The sequence below is a fragment of the Bos mutus genome, chromosome 15 (genome assembly GCF_027580195.1).
Source record: "Bos mutus isolate GX-2022 chromosome 15, NWIPB_WYAK_1.1, whole genome shotgun sequence".
Taxonomy (NCBI): Eukaryota; Metazoa; Chordata; class Mammalia; order Artiodactyla; family Bovidae; genus Bos; species Bos mutus.
In genome coordinates, this window is record NC_091631.1 from 12,060,794 (window position 1) to 12,078,637 (window position 17,844).

Consider the following 17,844-nt stretch of genomic DNA (forward strand, 5'->3'; position numbering starts at 1 on the left):
AAAGGAAAGAAACTAATCAGTACTGAATCAAAGAAAGAAATAGAAAGTTTTACGCAAGCTTAATTGAGGATTATAACACAGGAAACAGTCTTTCAGAGAGCCCTGAGAATGTCTACACACACATGCGAGTGGTTGGTCACTGTGGCCGCTTACAGATTTGAGAAAGAAATGTTATTTTCTAAGAGTCACTTGGTGGTAATGATTTAGTCACAAGTGTGACTCTTGTGACTTCATGAACTGCAGCCCACCAGGCTCCTCTGTCCATGAGATTTCCCAGACAAGAATACTGGAGTGGTTTGCCATTTCCTTCTCCAGGGGATCATCCCAACCCAGGGATGGAACCTGAGTCTTCTGCATTGCAGGCAAATTCTTTGGATTCTTTACAGCCTGAGCCACCGGGAAGGAGTTTCATGGCTGATACCAGAAGGAGAAACTTTGACCTTTATGGTTCAGCAGTTATTTCTGTTATTGGGGAGGTCTGCTCAACACATAATACAGATGCACAGTACATACTAGAGGGAAAGGAGTAGGTCAAAATGGGCATAAAAACAATTTTATGTTGAAATTCTTTTACCTTGACTTTAAGCATGAGTTTTTATTTTATCAGTCTGCAGTTAGACCCAGAGGATTTAACTTGCCTGGATTCAGGTTCTGATTTTTAGGCTAGGGTAATTCATGCAAGGCTATGTGTACTGCCTTGTATCACTTCATGATGAACATTTCATCCCACTGTCTCCATCTGTGATACTGAATTTGAACTGGGTTCAGGAGGTGTCACCTGACACCCACCGCACCCCAATTCCAATATTTCACATTAGAATCCTGATGCCATAATTAAACAATGAGTAAAGCCAAGAGACTTCTTTTAAGGTTTTGATTTTGGCTATGAAAACTTGAGCAGGATTTTTTTCTGGTAAAGAATAGGGTGAAAAATAGTCTTCTTCTATGATAAACCATAATGGAAAAGAATATGAAAATGAACATATATATATTTATGTATGCATAACTGAGCTTGCCATACAACAGAAATTAACACAACACTTTAAATCAACTATATTCAGTATTTTTTTAAAATAGTCTTTTATCAACTCTTATGGCTATTGTGTAGTATTTTCTGTAAAACCCTCTGGCAGTGACTGGAACATGGAAAGTCTTCATGTCTGCTTTTCTAAAATATGATTTTAAGTAATTTACAAGGGGTGCCCCATTTTAATATACATCATTTTCCTCTTCTCTAAACCCATTACTTCTAACTCTATTAGTAAACAAAACTTTGGTAAAGCCTGTCAAAATATACTCAGAGGTATTGGAACTTTGGGGAAAATAGAATTTAGATCAGTCCCTGAGATGGGCAAGTGCAGAAACGGCTCAAGACTGAAAGGATGCAAAGGTAGAATGTTTATTAATAATTCAGTAGAAGCAAGAAAGAGAAGCTAGAAGAATATCTAAGACCCAAATAATCTCTAGAAATATTGGGACCACCTACACTCCCCATAACATATGGGATTAGAGTTTGAGTGGTAATAATTAAAATCTTAAGTCTTGAAGACACAGGAGACTGGAGAAGCCCAGGAACTAATATGTTTGCTGAAAAATTAATATAAGTTGTATTACTTGGTAGAGCAGTTTCAATCATGTTATGGACTGAGTGTTTTTCCTCCTCTACTCCAAATTTGTCTTAAAATCTAAAGTCCTAATGTGATGGTATTAGGAAGTACGGGCCTTTGAGAAGTGATTAAATCATGAGGAATTAGCCCTCATGAGTGGGATTAGTGCCTTTATAAAAGTGACCCCACAGAACTCTCTCATGTGAGGACATAAGGAGAAAATTACTGTCTATATAACAGGAAGCCAGCCTCACGAGACGATGAATCTGCTGGGACCCTGATCTTAGACTTCTCCATCTCCAGAAAAGTAACAAGTAAATATTATTTGAGTTACCTAGTCTATGGTATTATTATTATAGCATCTGGAACAGTCTAAGACAAAGCCTTGCTTATTTTTTTTTTTAAACTACATGGTTGGAAGTTCTAAACTTGAAACTATGCAGCACTTTCAATGGAAATATTTTTAGATTACTGAAGACAAACCACAACAGAATAGAAAATTCACCAAGATTTTATGCTTCTAGGAGGCATCAATTTTGCAAGAGGAAGAAAAAAGTGCATGGTTGTGTTTGCTTGAGGGTTTCTTCTTGTTAAGTTACAGCCTCAGGTTTATGAATATATTACCATTTTTCTATTTAAACTTTAAAAGATTAGAGATAAGTAAACTCTAGCAAGAAATATATATTCGTTGTAATATTGGTGTGTAAGTGTGCCTTTATACATGAACTGTCTAGATGTCTGCAAAGTTTTCGGTGCAAAATCCTTAATCTTCAGGACAATGATTTAAGTCTAGCAAGTGAGGAAACTGTGCTAGTGTAGATGGAAGTTTCCCAGGGCCACATTATTTGCTCTATCACTAACAGAGTAGATTTCAAAGCAGAGGTTCCTGAACTCCATTTCCAGTGTTTTCATTACATTGTTTATTTATGTCACAATTGCACTTAAAAACACAATGCTAGGCAAATTATCGCAGGAAACAGGAAGAAAATGTCTAGAATACAAGTTAAGAAACAAGTGATTAAAATATTAAGTATTAAAAACACATAAATCAGGATTTTCTGTTTACTTTTAAATATTTTACATGAAAATAATCATTAAATTGCATATCAGTTAAAAAATACTAAACACCACAAATTTAATATTTTTCTTTAAAAATTTTTTTTTCAAATAGTACAAATTGATATGAAATATTCCACAAAATTTATATATCTTAATGAAAAAGAAAACAACTTTATTTAACAATTTTTTATTAAATACTGTTTAAATACCATTATAAAACTTTCATGAACAATTTGAAGCCTATATTACATATTTGTAATTTGTGTATTTAATACAGTATCTGTAGCTTTGTTTTGATTGACATATGTTCGAGCATCTAATGTTTTGAACATTTATTCCTCTGTAAAACAGAACAATATCCTCTAGAAAATATCTACATTTCAGTATTTCCAGAAATTTACATTTCTTTATGTGGAACTCTTTCATGGTCTGAAAGCATTTGTCAAGTGCAATTGAACTTGATGAAGTTGGAATACATGCTTTCTTTATGATTTGGTATATTACAAGGAGGCAGAGTGAATTGCACTTGAGTAATAAATTGGAACTAAAGCCATAAATAAGACATTTTTGAGTTAGTTTATGATTGTTTCCAAACTCAGATATAACTGTCCAGGAAAATACATAATAATAAATTCTCTGATTTTCTAATTCAAGGTAGAATTAGTAACAGAACTCCTTAGCACTTTATCAACAGTTCCTCTACACATAACATAATATTATAGGTATTGCAGGAAACCTAATGAACTATAATATAGAGGCCCAGCCAAAAGAAGTTTATACTTCATGGGAGAAGACTGGTATTTAAGTATACACACAACAGCGTGAATTGCACTATAGCTCTTCACAATTCAGGTCATGATAATTTGCCTAGGGAAGAGAAGAGATAACAAAATTTATGAGCAGAGAAATGACTAAGGAATAAGTCATCTTCTATTGAATCCTATTCCCCACACCAAAACATAAAATATGTTGATGTATGGCAAAACTAATACAATATTGTAAAGTAATTAGCCTCTAATTAAAATAAATAAATTTAAATTTAAAAAAAAAAAAAAAAAATTTTTAATTTAATTTATCCTAGTGCACTGGGATGACCCAGAGGGATGGTATGGGGAGGGAGGAGGGAGGAGGGTTCAGGATGGGGAACACATGTATGCCTGTGGCGGATTCATTTCAATGTTTGTCAGAACCAATACAATATTGTAAAGTTTAAAAATAAAATAAAATTTTAAAAAAAGTTAAAAAATTTTAAAAAGGTGAAAAAAATAAAATAAAACTCTTTAAACATGAAAAAAGAATAATTTATCCTAGTGAAGTCTGAGGAGCCTCTTCCTAGCATCTAGCATTGTGATATGAATTTAGAAGGTGATAAACAGGTAGTGCCTAATGAACTATCCCTGATAGCTCAGCTGATAAAGAATCAGCCTGCAATTCGGGAGACCTGGGTTCGATCCCTGGGTTGGGAAGATCCCCTGGAGAAGGGAAAGGCTACCCACTCCAGTATTCTGGTCTGGAGAATTCCATGGACTATGTAGTCTATGGAGTCACAAAGAGTTGGACACGACTGAGCAACTTTCACTCACTCACTCAAACAGGTAGTGCCTGATGAACTATGGATGGAGGTTCATGACATTGTACAGGAGACAGGGATCAAGACCATCCCCAAGAAAAAGAAATGCAAAAAAGCAAAACGGCTGTCTGAAGAGGCCTTACAAATAGCTGTGAAAAGTAGGGAAGCAAAAAGCAAAGGAGAAATGGAAAGATATACCCATTTGAATGCAGAGTTCCGAAGAATAGCAAGGAGAGATTAGAAAGCCTTCCTCAGCGAACAATGCAAAGAAATAGAGAAAAACAACAGAATGGGAAAGACTAGAGATCTCTTCAAGAAAATTAGAAATACCAAGGAAACATTTCATGCAAAAATGGGCTCAATAAAGGACAGAAATGGTAGGGACCTAACAGAAGCAGACGATATTAAGAAGAGGAAGCAAGAATACACAGAAGCATACAAAAGGATCTACATGGCCCAGATAATCACGATGGTGTGATCACTCACCTAGTCAGACATCCTGGAACGTGAAGGCAAGTAGGTCTTAGGAACCATCACTATGAACAAAGCTAGTGGAGGTGATAGAATTCCAGTTGAGCTATTTCAAATCTAAAAGATGATGCTGTGAAAGTGTTGCACTCAATATTCCAGCAAATTTGGAAAACTCAGCAGTGGCCACAGGACTGGAAAAGGTAATTTTTCATTCCAGTCCCAAAGAAAGGTAATGCCAAAGAATGCTCAAACTACCCCACAATTGCACTCATCTCACACACTAGTAAAATAATGCTCAAAATTCTCCAAGCTAGGCTTCAGTAATACATGAACCGTGAAATTCCAGATGTTCAAGCTGGTTTTAGAAAAGGCAGAGGAACCAGAGCTCAACTTGCCAACATCTGCTGGATCATCAAAAAAGCAAGAGAGGTCCAAAAAAACACATCTATTTCTGCTTTATTGACTATGCCAAAGCCTTTGACTGTGTGGATCACAATAAACTGTGGAAAATTCTTCAAGACGTGGGAATACCAGACCACCTGACCTTCCTCTTGAGAAACCTGTATGCAGGTCAGGAAGCAACAGTTAGAACCGGACATAGAACAACAGGGCTTCCCTGTTGCCCATTGGGCTTCCCTGGTGGCTCAGATGGTAAAGCATCTGCCTATAATGTGGGAGACCCAGGTTCGATCCCTGGGTTGGGAAGATCCTCTGGAGAAGGAAATGGCAACCCACTCCAGTACTCTTGCCTGGACAATCCCATGGATGGAGGAGCACTGTAGGCTACAGTCCATGGGATCACAAAGAGTCAGACATGACTGGGTGACTTCACTTCACTTCTTCTTCATAGAACAGCAGACTGGTTCCCAATAGGAAAAGGAGTACGTCAAGGCTGTATATTGTCACCCTGCTTATTTAACTTATATGCAGAGTACATCATGAGAAACGCTGGGTCAGAGGAAGCACAAGCTGGAATCAAGATTGCTGGGAGAAATATCAATAACCTCAGATACCCAGATGACACCACCCTTATGGCAGAAAGTGAAGAGGAACTAAAGAGCCTCTTGACGAAAGTGAAAGAGGTGAGTGAAAAAGTTGGCTTAAAACTCAACATTCAGAAAACGAAGATCATGGCATCTGGTCCCATCACTTCATGGAAAATAGATGGGGAGACAGTAGAAACAGTGGCTGATTTTATTTTTCAGGGCTCCAAAGTCACTGCAGATGGTGATTGCAGCCATGAAATTAAAAAAACGCTTACTCCTTGGAAGGAAAGCTATGACCAACCTAGATAGCTTATTATAAAGCAGAGATATTACTTTGCCAACAAAGGTCCATCTAGTCAAGGCTATGGTTTTTCCAGTATTCATGTATGGATGTGAGAGTTGGACTATAAAGAAAGCTGAGCGCCGAAGAATTGATGCTTTTGAACTGTGGTGTTGGAGAAGACTCTTGAGAGTCCCTTGGACTGCAAGGAGATCCAACCAGTCCATCCTAAAGGAGATCAGTCCTGGGTGTTCATTGGAAGGACTGATGTTGAAGCTGAAACTCCAATACTTTGGCCACTTGATGCGAAGAGTTGACTCATTGGAAAAGACCCTGATGCTGAGAAAGATTGAGGGCAAGAGAAGGGGATCACAGAGGATGAGATGATTGGATGGCATCACCAACACAATGAACATGGGTTTGAGTGGACTCCGGGCGTTGGTGATGGACTGGGAATCCTGGCATGCTGCGGTTCCTGGGGTCGTAAAGAGTCGGACACCACTGAGTGACTGAACTGAACTGAACTGAAACAGCTAGTAACTGAAACAGATAAATACAGAGCAATATTTAACCTGCACACTTAGGAGCTAAACTGCTCCTGAAGGCTGAAAGTTGGAGGCTGCGCCATGTGCTAGGCTTACATCACATCTCTGAAATTAGTGGTATTAACTCTATTTCACTGATGCAGTAATTAGAGGTGCAAAAGGCTTGTTGTTTCTTCAAGTTCACCCAGACAGCAAGCCAAAACAAGAACCCAGAAAATTTAGACTTGAACCTTAATGCTTATTCCACTAAACCATTCATCAATGCTGTTACCAAACATTCTTATGTAAATGTGTAGGAGTCATTCCCTTATATTTTTAGAAGCTCTGATAATACCCATACTTTACTTTGGACTTCCAGATGGTGCTAGTGGTAAAGAAGCTGACTGCTAATGCAGGGGACGTAAGAGACACAGGTTGGATCCCTGGGTAGGGACGATCCCCTGGAGGAGGACATGGCAACTCAATCCAGTGTTTTTGCCTGGAGATTCCCCTGGAGAGAGGAGCCTGGTGGGCTACAGTCCATAGGATCACAGAGTCAGAAATGACTGAAAGACTTGGCTGGCACATCTTTTTAAGGCCTGTCCACATAGTTCTCCACAGGAACCCCTTAAAGAGAGAAGGTTTATTACCCCTTTGATTTTTAAAACGTAAAAGAAGATCTATAAAACCTAGAGGGCTTTCCCTATTTGAGACAAATCTTTTTGTCTAAGCCACTTTGCATAAAACTTTTTCAAAGGAAAGTAATCTGTGTTAGGCTAGCATCTTCTCTCTCCCTCTCTTTAAAGGTTATTATTATTATTATTATTATTTTGGATGTGGACCATTTTTAAAGTGATCCATTTGCTCTTGTTGTTTAGTCACTTAGTTACATCTGACTCTTTGCAACCCCATGGACTGTAGCCTGCCAGGCCCCTCTGTCCATGGGGATTTTCTAGGCAATAATACTGGAGTGGATGGCCATGCTCTCCTCCAGGGAATCTTCTCGACTCAGGGATTAAACCCATGTCTCCTGTGGTTCCTGCATTGTAGGCAGATTCACTGAGCCACAGGGGAAGCCCTTCACTTAGCATGCTGCTGCTGCTGCTAAGTTGCTTCAGTCGTGTCCGACTCTGTGTGACCCCATAGATGGCAGCCCACCAGGCTCCACCATCCCTGGGATTCTCCAGGCAAGAACACTGGAGCTGGTTGCCATTTTCTTCTCCAATGCATGAAAGTGAAAAGTGAAAGTGAAGTCACTCAGTCATGTCTGACTCTTAGGGACCTCATGGACTGCAGCCTACTAGGCTCCTCCATCCATGGGATTTTCCAGGCAAGAGTACTGGAGTGGGGTGCCATTGCCTTAGCATAATGCCCTCCAAATTCATCTATGTTACAGCAAATGGTAAAATTTTATTCTCTTTATGGCTGAGTAGTATTCTGCTGTGTGTATATATTACCACATATTATTTATCCATTCATCTGTTGATGGACATATTCCATATTTTGGCTATTGTAAATAGTGCTGCTATGAACAAGTAAGGTGCATGTATCTATTTGTGTGGTTATGCTTCCCAACACAAAGGAAATAAAAACAAAAATAAACAAATGGGATCTAATTAAATATAAAGACTTTTGCACAGCCAAGGAAACAATGGACAAAAAGAAAATACCACTTACTGAGTAGGAAAAAATAGTTGCAAATGATATGACACAAAAAAGATTAATATCCAACATGTGTAAATAGCTTATGCAACTCAACAGCAAAAAAGCAAGCGACCCAGTTAAAAATGGACAGGAGAACTGGATAGACACTTTTCCAAAGAAGACAAGCAGGTGCTTAACAGTCACATAAAAAGACATTAAACATCACTCATCATCAGGGAGATGCAAATCAAAAGTCACAATGAGATATCACATCACACCGTTCAGACTGATGATCATAGAAAACGACACAGAAAACAAAAGTTGGCAAGGATGTGGAGAAAAGGGAACCTTTGAATACTGTTGGTGGGAATGTAAATCGATGCAACCACTATGGAAAACAGAATGGAGAGTCCTCAAAAAAACTGAAAATAGAACTACCATGTGACTGAGCAATTCTAGCCCTGGGTATATATCAAAGCAAAAATATTAACTTAAAATGGTACACAAATCCCCTGAATCTTTAATATAAAATCTGATTCTCAGAGAATGGCCTGCTTGGCCCACTTTAAAAATGTGCCTGTGATAGAACATTTGATGGAAATAGCAGCATCCATAAGAAAACTTTCTGACAAGGGAGATATGAAAACAACAAAGACAACAATTTTTAGCAATCACTTTCTCAACTCTGGTTAAGGCAATATACGTTTTATGTTGCTGATTGTTCTGTAGTAAAAATTACCATCAATGAACAATGCTTTCCATTCTTAGCGCATTTAGAAATTATGCAAATTAAAAGAGGAGACAAGAATATTCTTATATGCCTGAGTATATCTCTGTGTAATGACCACAGTTGGCCAATTTATCTCTTCAAACTGTCAGTATCAGAGGCTTCCAGTGGAGAACCTAGATTAAAAAGGCAAATGAATCATAAATAAGCTAGCTCGTACTTTCTGCAGATGACTGTCTAGCATTTTGGTATGGCTTTATTTGAAATATACATGTCTGGTGGAAGCTAATATGGGACTTGGAAAGAGACAGTAAATAGAGAATACATCCATTTATAATGGTAAAAGAAACTTTAAGTATTGAGACTTTTACATTTCATCTGGGATCTGACAGATAGGATTATCTGTATTTGGATTTAGAGCAATCAAAATATCCATGAAAATGGCACAGGAAAAAGATGGTGGCTTGAAATGGCTTGATTCTGCCAAGTATATTAAAGGAGTTAGGATTGTTCTAAAATTTTCCACAAAACAGCAAAGTGCTGAGACATCATTGAAAAGGGATGTGACATGTGTCATCAAAAGCCTACACTAGCTGTCAGAATTCAACCATTTGTTTCATGATTCTTTGGTAAAAATAAAACTATCCTCTGGAACCACAAGAATACAATGGATTCATAGTGAGCTTGAAAAAAAAAATCCTCTTTAACATGTGTCTTCAAGCCTCTGGTCTTGCCCAACAAAAGTTTGGAGTTTGAACAATTCTAAAGTTAACCTGTGAGATCATCAATGGCCCTTGAACTTTTCATCTTTTAACTACACCACCTAAACCTGTCATTGATGACTATCCTCCAAAGGATAGTGGCCCAACAGGCTCCTCTCTTCATGAGATTATCCAGGCAAGAATACTGGAATGGGTGGCTGTGTTCTCCTCCAGAGGATCTTCCCAACCCAGGGATCGAATCTGCAACTCTGACATCTCCTGCATTGGCAGCCAGATTCTTTACCACTAGTGCCACCTGAGAAGCCCTCCATATTGGTTCCCTAAACACATCCTAAATCCTTCTTCCCTGGCTTCCTTTTTCTGACCCTTTACTCCTGATTTCAAGCTTTCCAAATAATACAACTGTATCTTGATGTCGTTGTATCATGCTTTGCTTTTAGGAAGGCCTCAACTAATGTACCCCCTGTCATATACATCAGGCTCAGTTCAGTTGCTCAGTCCTATTGCTCAGTTGTGACCCCATGGACTATACCAAACCAGGCTTCCCTGCCCATCACAAACTCCTGGAGCTTGCTCAAACTCATGTCCATCAAGTTGGTGATGCCACCCAATCATCTTATCCTCTGTCATCCCCTTCTCCTCCCGCCTTCAATCTTTCCCAGCAACAGAGTCTTTTCAAATGAGTCAGTTCTTTGCATCAGGTGGCCAAAGTAATGGAGTGTCAGCTTTAGCATCAGTCCTTCCAGTGAATAGTTAGGACCGATTTCCTTTAGGATTGACTGGTTTTATCTCCTTGCTGTCCAAGGGACTCTCAAGAGTCTTTTCCACCACCACAGTTCAAAAGCATCAGTTCTTCGAATCTCAGTTTTATTTGTGGTCCGACTCTCACATCCATACATGACTACTGGAAAAACCATAGCTTTGACTAGACGAACCTTTGTCAGCAAAGTAAGTCTCTGCTTTTTAATATGTTATCTTGGTTGGTCATAACTTTTCTCCCAAAGAGCAAGCGTCTTTTAATTTCATGACTGCAGTCACCATCTGCAGTGATTTTAGAGCCCAAGAAAATAAAGTCTGTCACTGTTTCTATTGTTTCCCCATCTATTTGCCATGAAGTTATGGGACTAGATGCGATGATCTTTGTTTTTTGAATGTTGAGTTTTAAGCCAGCTTTTTCACTCTCCTCTTTCACTTTCATCAAGAGGCCCTTTAGTTCTTCTTTATTTTCTGCCATAAGGTGGTGCCATCTTTATATCTGAGGTTATTGATATTTCTCCCAGCAATCTTGATTCCAGCTTGTGCTTCTTCCAGCCTGGCATTTCACATGATGTATTCGGCATATCAGTTAAATAAGTAAGGTGACAATATACAGCCTTGATGTGCTCCTTTACCAATTTGGAACCAGTCCGTTGTTTCATGTCTGATTCTAACTGTTGATTCTTGACATGCATACAGATTTCTCAGGAGGCAGTCTGGTATTCCCATCTCTTTAAGAATTTTCAACAGTTTGTTGTGATCCACACAGTCAAAGGTTTTGGTATAGTCAATAAAGCAGAAGTAGATGTTTTTCTGGAACTCTCTTGCTTTTTCAGTGATCCATTGGATGTTGGCAATTTGGTCTCTGGTTCCTCTGCCTTTTCTAAATCCAGCTTGAACATCTGGAAGGTCTCACTTCACATACTGTGTAGCATCCTAATTTTAGGAAATGTATTTTCTTCAAAATGATAAGATATATTCAAATTAGAAAAATATTTTAATTCACTTTGTTAAACTACTTGTTGCTTATTGTTACTCATTGTGTCTGACTCTCTGCGAATTTATGGGTGGTAGGTCACCAGGCTCCTCCATCCATGGAATTTCTCAGGCAAGAATACTGGTGTGGGTTGTCATTTCCTTCTCCAAGGGATTTTCCCAATCCAGAGATCAAACCCCCATCTCCTGGTTCATCAGGCAAATTTTTTTTTTTCACTGAGACACCTGGGAAGCCCTGGTTAATTTAACCAGTTGTAAAATAACTTTTGTTAAAGTCTGCAAATTTCACACCTCTTTGGTGATGGGAGATGGTCGTGAGTAGGGTAGAAACCAGTATAAAAATGTTTAAGCTTAGGTAAAGATGACTAGTATAGTAAAATTAGATGTAAAATTAGATCTCAGATATCTGAATCTCCTTAAATGTAATTAATTGAAAGACTAGTTAGAGTTAGAGTTCTTTTATGTAACTCAAAGGTAAATATAGTTTTTGTTTAGCCAATATTTAAGAATTTGAAATTATCTGTTACATTCTGCTCCTTTCGTTTTTACCACCAACTTTCCCACTTTATCACTCCCTCCCATACTTTATAGACAAATTTCTATAGGGAATATTATATCATCTTGGGTTAGTTTAATTGGCTATTGTCATTCAGTAAGTGTAATTACTATATATGTGTGTGTGTGTGTAATATGTCTTAAAAGCAAAAGATAACATTTCTGTATAGAATAGTTTAGTTGATGTTATATTTTAAATGTACTTTTGTAACTATTAATGGATGAGCAAACAAGGTATATAATATTAAACAATAAATAAGCATTAAAGTACATATAATCCACATTTTTATTAATTGTATTTTGTTAAAACAATTCAGAGTCTGAATATATGGGACAAGCAAACAATTCCAAGAAAAGTCCTGTGGTCATAATATACTCTTCCCCCTCATGGCACTATTTTTCATAGAATCATCAATGTTTTACTAAATGTGTATTCTTTACTAAAATCATATGCTTTATTGGAGGCAGGTGCGAGGTCTGATTTATCTTTGCTTCATTCACTGTGTATCAGCACAGTGCTTCACACATAAACACTTTCTGTTTTACCTCACTCCACACACCCCTGAAGTTCAGCTTCATATTTCCAACTGTCTGCTTAGAATCTGCATTTGGTTGCCTATAGACATTTCAAGCTAACCATGCCCATATCCAAACTCTAGGTTCCTCCCATTGCTTTGTCGTTTTAGTAAATGTGTAAATGGCCAGTGTTGGCTGCTCAGAACAAAGACTTGGGTACTCAACCACCACAACTTTCTTTCTATTACAATACATTTCTAATCAGTTAAACAAACAAACAAACAAAAATCTTTATTAGCTTTATTTTCTAAATAACCTAAAATTGAGCCACTTCTTACCATCTCTACCCTTAACATCCTTATCCAAACCTCTTGTTTCTCTTGAACTATTGCAGTTGCTTCCTCATGGATTGCCTTCCTCCCACTCTTCCTCCTCTATTCCCAACAGCTCTCAGAGCTTCCTCATGCACAAGATAAAGCTTATCTCGCTATTAATAATCAGGACCTCTGCTACTTTTCTTACCTTATAAGAAAATGTGTGTCACTCATTCCTGTTCCACTCTTTGTGACCATCACTCATTCCTATCCAACTCTTTGTGACCCCATGGACTGTAGCCAGCCAGGCTCCTCAGTCTGTAGAGATCTCCAGACAAGAACACTGGAGAGGATAGCCATTTCCTTCTCCAGGGGATCTTCCTGACCCTCACTCTATCAGGGAGCAGTGGGGGCTTCTCTGCTCACTCCCCTCATCATTGTCATCTTACCCCACCCATTCCCTCTTCCTTCTTCTTTATAGCAATTATTATTATTTCACTACAATAAACATTCTGCTTATCATTTGTGTCCTTCATTAGGTTATAGGCTCCATGAGATCAAAGACTTTTCTTTCCCCACCCCGGTGGTTTTATTCTCAGTACAGGGATTGATGCTCAGCATATAGCAGTTTCTCAGTACATGGTTGTCAAAACAATAAATGAACTATTTCAAATGATAATATAAAGATGCATACTAAGAAGGGTTTCTGTTAGAAGTAGATGAGGATATTCATAAAGGTGAGGTGTGACTACTGGAGGGATTATTTAAAATGAGGTATACTGGCAGAGTTAAAGGAACTAATAGATGATGGTGAGGCACCAAGGACCTAGCCACAGCAAAAAAAATATCTCCTTCTTTAGACTAGAAGAATCAGAGAGAAAAGGATAGTTATAAATTAAGGAAGAGAGCTAGCCCAATGGATCTCTGACTGTAAGGAATGTCAGCCTTTCCAGCTGTAGTGAAACAAAGAGGGTGAAGATGGAACAAATAGAATCTCTCCCTTCTTTTCCTCTCTAATCTCCCTTTGGTACCATCCATTGGCCTAGAGGAATTGGACACTGGAAAGCAAGAGAGCATAGATGCAGTGTGTACAGGTTAGCCTCTTAAAAGAGACAAATCAGGACAATGAAATTAAAAAAAAAATAAGATCTGCTATAGAAGGCATGAGGGAAATCGGAAATTTGCACAAAGAGTTAAGATTTTTAAAGTTATTAATATATCTTTACATTTTTCATTTTGTCTACATGATCTTCTGGAAGAACAGCTATGACAAACCTAGACAGTGTATTAAAAAGCAGAGATATCACTTTGCCGGCAAAGGTCAATATAGTCAGAGCTATGGTTTTTCCAGTAGTCATGTATAGATGTGGGAGTTGGACCATAATGAAGACTGAGTGCCGAAGAACTGATGCTTTCGAACTGTGGTGCTGGATAAGATTCTTCAGAGTTCCCTGGACAGCAAGGAGATCAAACCAGTCAATCCTAAAGGAAATCAACCCTGAATATTCATTGGAAGGACTGGTGCTGAAGCTGAGGCTCCAATACTTTGGCCATCTGATTCGAATAGTCGACTCATTGGAAAAGATCCTCATTCTGTGAAAGACTGAGGGCAAGAGGAGAAGAGGGTGACAGAGGATAAGATGGTTAGGTGGCATCACTGACTCAATGGATCAGAGTTTAATCATACTCTAGGAAATAGTTAAGGACAGGGAAGCCTGGTGTGCTGCAGTTCATGGAGTCACAGAGTTGGACAGGACTTATCAAACGAACAACAACAACATGAACTTATCCCTAGTAAACTTGAGGCATTCTTCTTCTATCAGGGGAAACTCCTTTAGGGAATGGGTGAAAAACATAGAGAATTGCTTAGGGTAACGTGCAAAGAGTAATAAAGGATTACTCTTCAGCTGCTAGAATTCACAAGAATTATCTTGCAACAAGACAGAAGAGCTTATAACACAGGATTTGAAAAAAAAAAAAAAAAAAAGAAGAAGATTTTCTAAATTCTCTCAGCATTTGTTGTTGTCATTCAGTCACCCAGTTGTGTCCAGCTCTTTGCGACCCCATGGCCTGCAGCACACCAAGCCTTCCTGTCCCTCTAAATCTCCTGAAGTTTGGCCAAGTTCATGCCTACTGCATTGGTGATGCCATCCAGCCATCTCATCCTCTGACGCCCTCTTCTGCTCTCAATATTGGGTTTCACTGGTTTGATCTCCTTGCTGTCCAAGGGACTTTCAGGAGTCATCTCCAGCATCACAGTTCAAAGGCATCAATTCTTTGGTGCTCTGTCTTCTTTATGGTCCAGCTCCCACAACCGTACATGATCACTGGGAAGACCACAGCCTTGACTATATGGACCTTTGTCAGCAGAGTAATGTCTCTGCTTTTCAAACATTGTCTGGGTTTGTCATAACTTTCCTGCCAAGAAGCAATCATCTTCTGATTTCATGACTGCAGTCACCATCAGCAGTGATTTTAGATACCAAGAAGGGGATATCTGTCACTACTTCTACCTTTTCCCCTTCTACTTGCCATGAAGCAATGGGGTCCAATGCCATGACTCTTTTAATATTTATTTTTAAGCCAGCTCTTTCACTCCCTCCTTTACTCTCATCAAGAGGCTCTTTAGTTCCTCTTTACTTTCTGCCATTAGAGTGATATCATCCACATAGCTGACGTTATTGATGTTTCTCCTGCCTATCTTGATTCCAGCATGTAACTCATCCAGTATGGCAATTCTCATGCTGTGCTCAGCATATAGGTTAAACAGACATTGTGACAACAAATAATCTTATCATACTCCTTTCTCAGTCTTGAACCAGTTTTTCCATACAGGGTTCTAACTATTGCTTTTTGACCCACATGCAGGTTTCTCAGGGGATAGGTAAGATGGTCTGGTATTCCCATCTCTATAAGAGCTTTCCACAGTTTATTATGATCCACACAGTCAAAAGCTCTCAGCATATAAAGAACCAATTCAGAAACTAGATCATAATATCTTATATAGATGAAAATTCTATTCTGCTCATGAGGTTAGTACTGTAGTATAGTAGGATGAAAGAGCAAGAAATAAGAGTGCCATCCCAGAGAAGATAATGTGTACTTGTTAAATGAGAGGCCATGGAAAGCATGGAATTGTTCCTTTAACCCATAATGAACCCTGGGAGGTAGTATTGATACATCAAGGTGGCTAGAAATATGGGTTTTTCATTGATGTAAACTCAGTGGCACAGCATTTTTCCATGGAAAAGAGCTTGAGTGTAGCTTCCTTTTATTCCCACATAGTGGGAATGTATCCATTTTCTTTTAGGAGTGATAGTGGCATGGTAGTTAGCTCAACCTCTGGCAGAGGAGATTAGCAGAAGAAGGGGCTCCCAAGAAGGACAGTGGGGACCTATAGGGCTGAAAGGTAGACCACTGGATGGGGGCTATGGACATTACTGCCGGACCTTGAGTCAAAGGACAGCAGCAGGACGAGTTGAGGTAAAGCCCGAAGAGTCAAAGGCATGCTCTGATCAAGCTGATAAATATGAAACCATACATTCTGCCAGTTTCTCTGACACCAGCAGAGTCCTCAGGGATGGGCCAGTCACACTTTGAGAAGTCTTCCTTTCAGAGAACAGCACGATGCAGGCCAACTGTGAGACTCTTCATTTGATGGCATGTGTGTAGTCAACCTCCTCATACCAGCAGACACTACAGTGAATAGTAATAAGAACAAAGGAGATCTAAAACCATGGGGCTTATCCCAGGGACTCTCATCTCTGAAAGGCTCCTTTCACTCAAAGACACTAATCTCCTCAAAGTTTATCTCAAGTTATAAAATTAAACCAGACTTGACTCTCTCCTCTCAAAAAAATTAAGTTTCCTTTTTACTCTTCTTACCCAGCAATGGCTAGAGGTACCCATGAAGATAATATGTCATTTTCAAAGGATAAAGAACTAAAATTTCCTGCAAACTTGAGTATACTATGTACAACTATAATTCCAGAAAAATTCAAAATCCTCTTTAGTTACAGATCACAGATATACTTTAAAGTGAATCCATGTTTAAACTTATTCAGGCTTAACTGTGCATTAAATTCACTCTTGGTTCTGTCAGATCATTGATTTGACATTGATCTGATTCGATTATACTTAGATAGATGATATCAGCCCTAATATTGAGGAAGTAGACAATGCAAAGTAATTAGTCACAAAGCTCTTTTGTAAGCCTCCAATATAATGAACTCTGGGTAAATTAGACTGTAAGCATAATATCTCTCATTTTAATTTGATTTCTGAGCTCCAGAATTAGGAAGGCCATCAGTAAGATCCGTTGTTATTTTGCCCAATATAATTAGAGGGTCAGCAATTTGATCTTGCCTTGATGACAAAACAATTACCTATGGCATTCCCTTTCCCATTTAGGAAAAAAAAAAAAAAGCCTGTGCTTACTGAGGTTTCTTTTCTAATTAAGGAGAGTTAGTCTGCTTGCACAGGGATGGAATGAGCAAAGCATCATGTCAGACTGAAGTTCAGTGTGAGTATAAGGACTATTCCAGGCAGGAAGAATCACAACCAGGGAAATTGCAATTTTCTGGCTCTCACGTTATTACCCACTGTCTCAGTCTATATGCATGATAAGCCTTCTCTTTTATCTCCATGGCTGTGACTGTTGGTTGTTCTCTTCTCCCATCTCACCTGTGTTTGCACTGTCAGTGCCTCAGCTTTCCTGCTGAATTGCTGAATGTTGGGTCATTTCAATTTTCCCCATTTCTTCAGTTACTCGAGCTGGGAGTTTTACAATGGAATTTCTCTATTAAACTATAAGAAAATAGAAAGTAATGCAAAAAAGGACACATAGAAGGTCTGTGTTTGTTCGGGTTCTTAGCTTTTGTTTGTTGTTTGTTTTTGTTTGTTACCATACTGAAAATGTAAGATTCTATGAACTCTCTTGGTAAACCATTCCAATTGCTTATACCCTTGAATGAAGACATTCTCTTAAAACACTAATTTGAAATTTTGGACATTCAGTTAATCCCACTTCCTTCCTATTAACAATCAATATTGAATACTGTGGCATATAAATAATATGGTAGTTCTCACATATTATTTTATATTTACCACATCAAAAC

At 38.5% G+C, this 17,844-nt stretch overlaps 1 non-coding gene across 1 annotated transcript; it reads left to right on the plus strand.

The window, feature by feature from the left end:
- Positions 1 to 5,340: 5,340 nt before the first annotated feature.
- Positions 5,341 to 5,412, plus strand: TRNAY-AUA (transfer RNA tyrosine (anticodon AUA)). The gene has a single exon. It is a non-coding gene; the product is annotated as a tRNA-Tyr (tRNA).
- Positions 5,413 to 17,844: the final 12,432 nt, after the last annotated feature.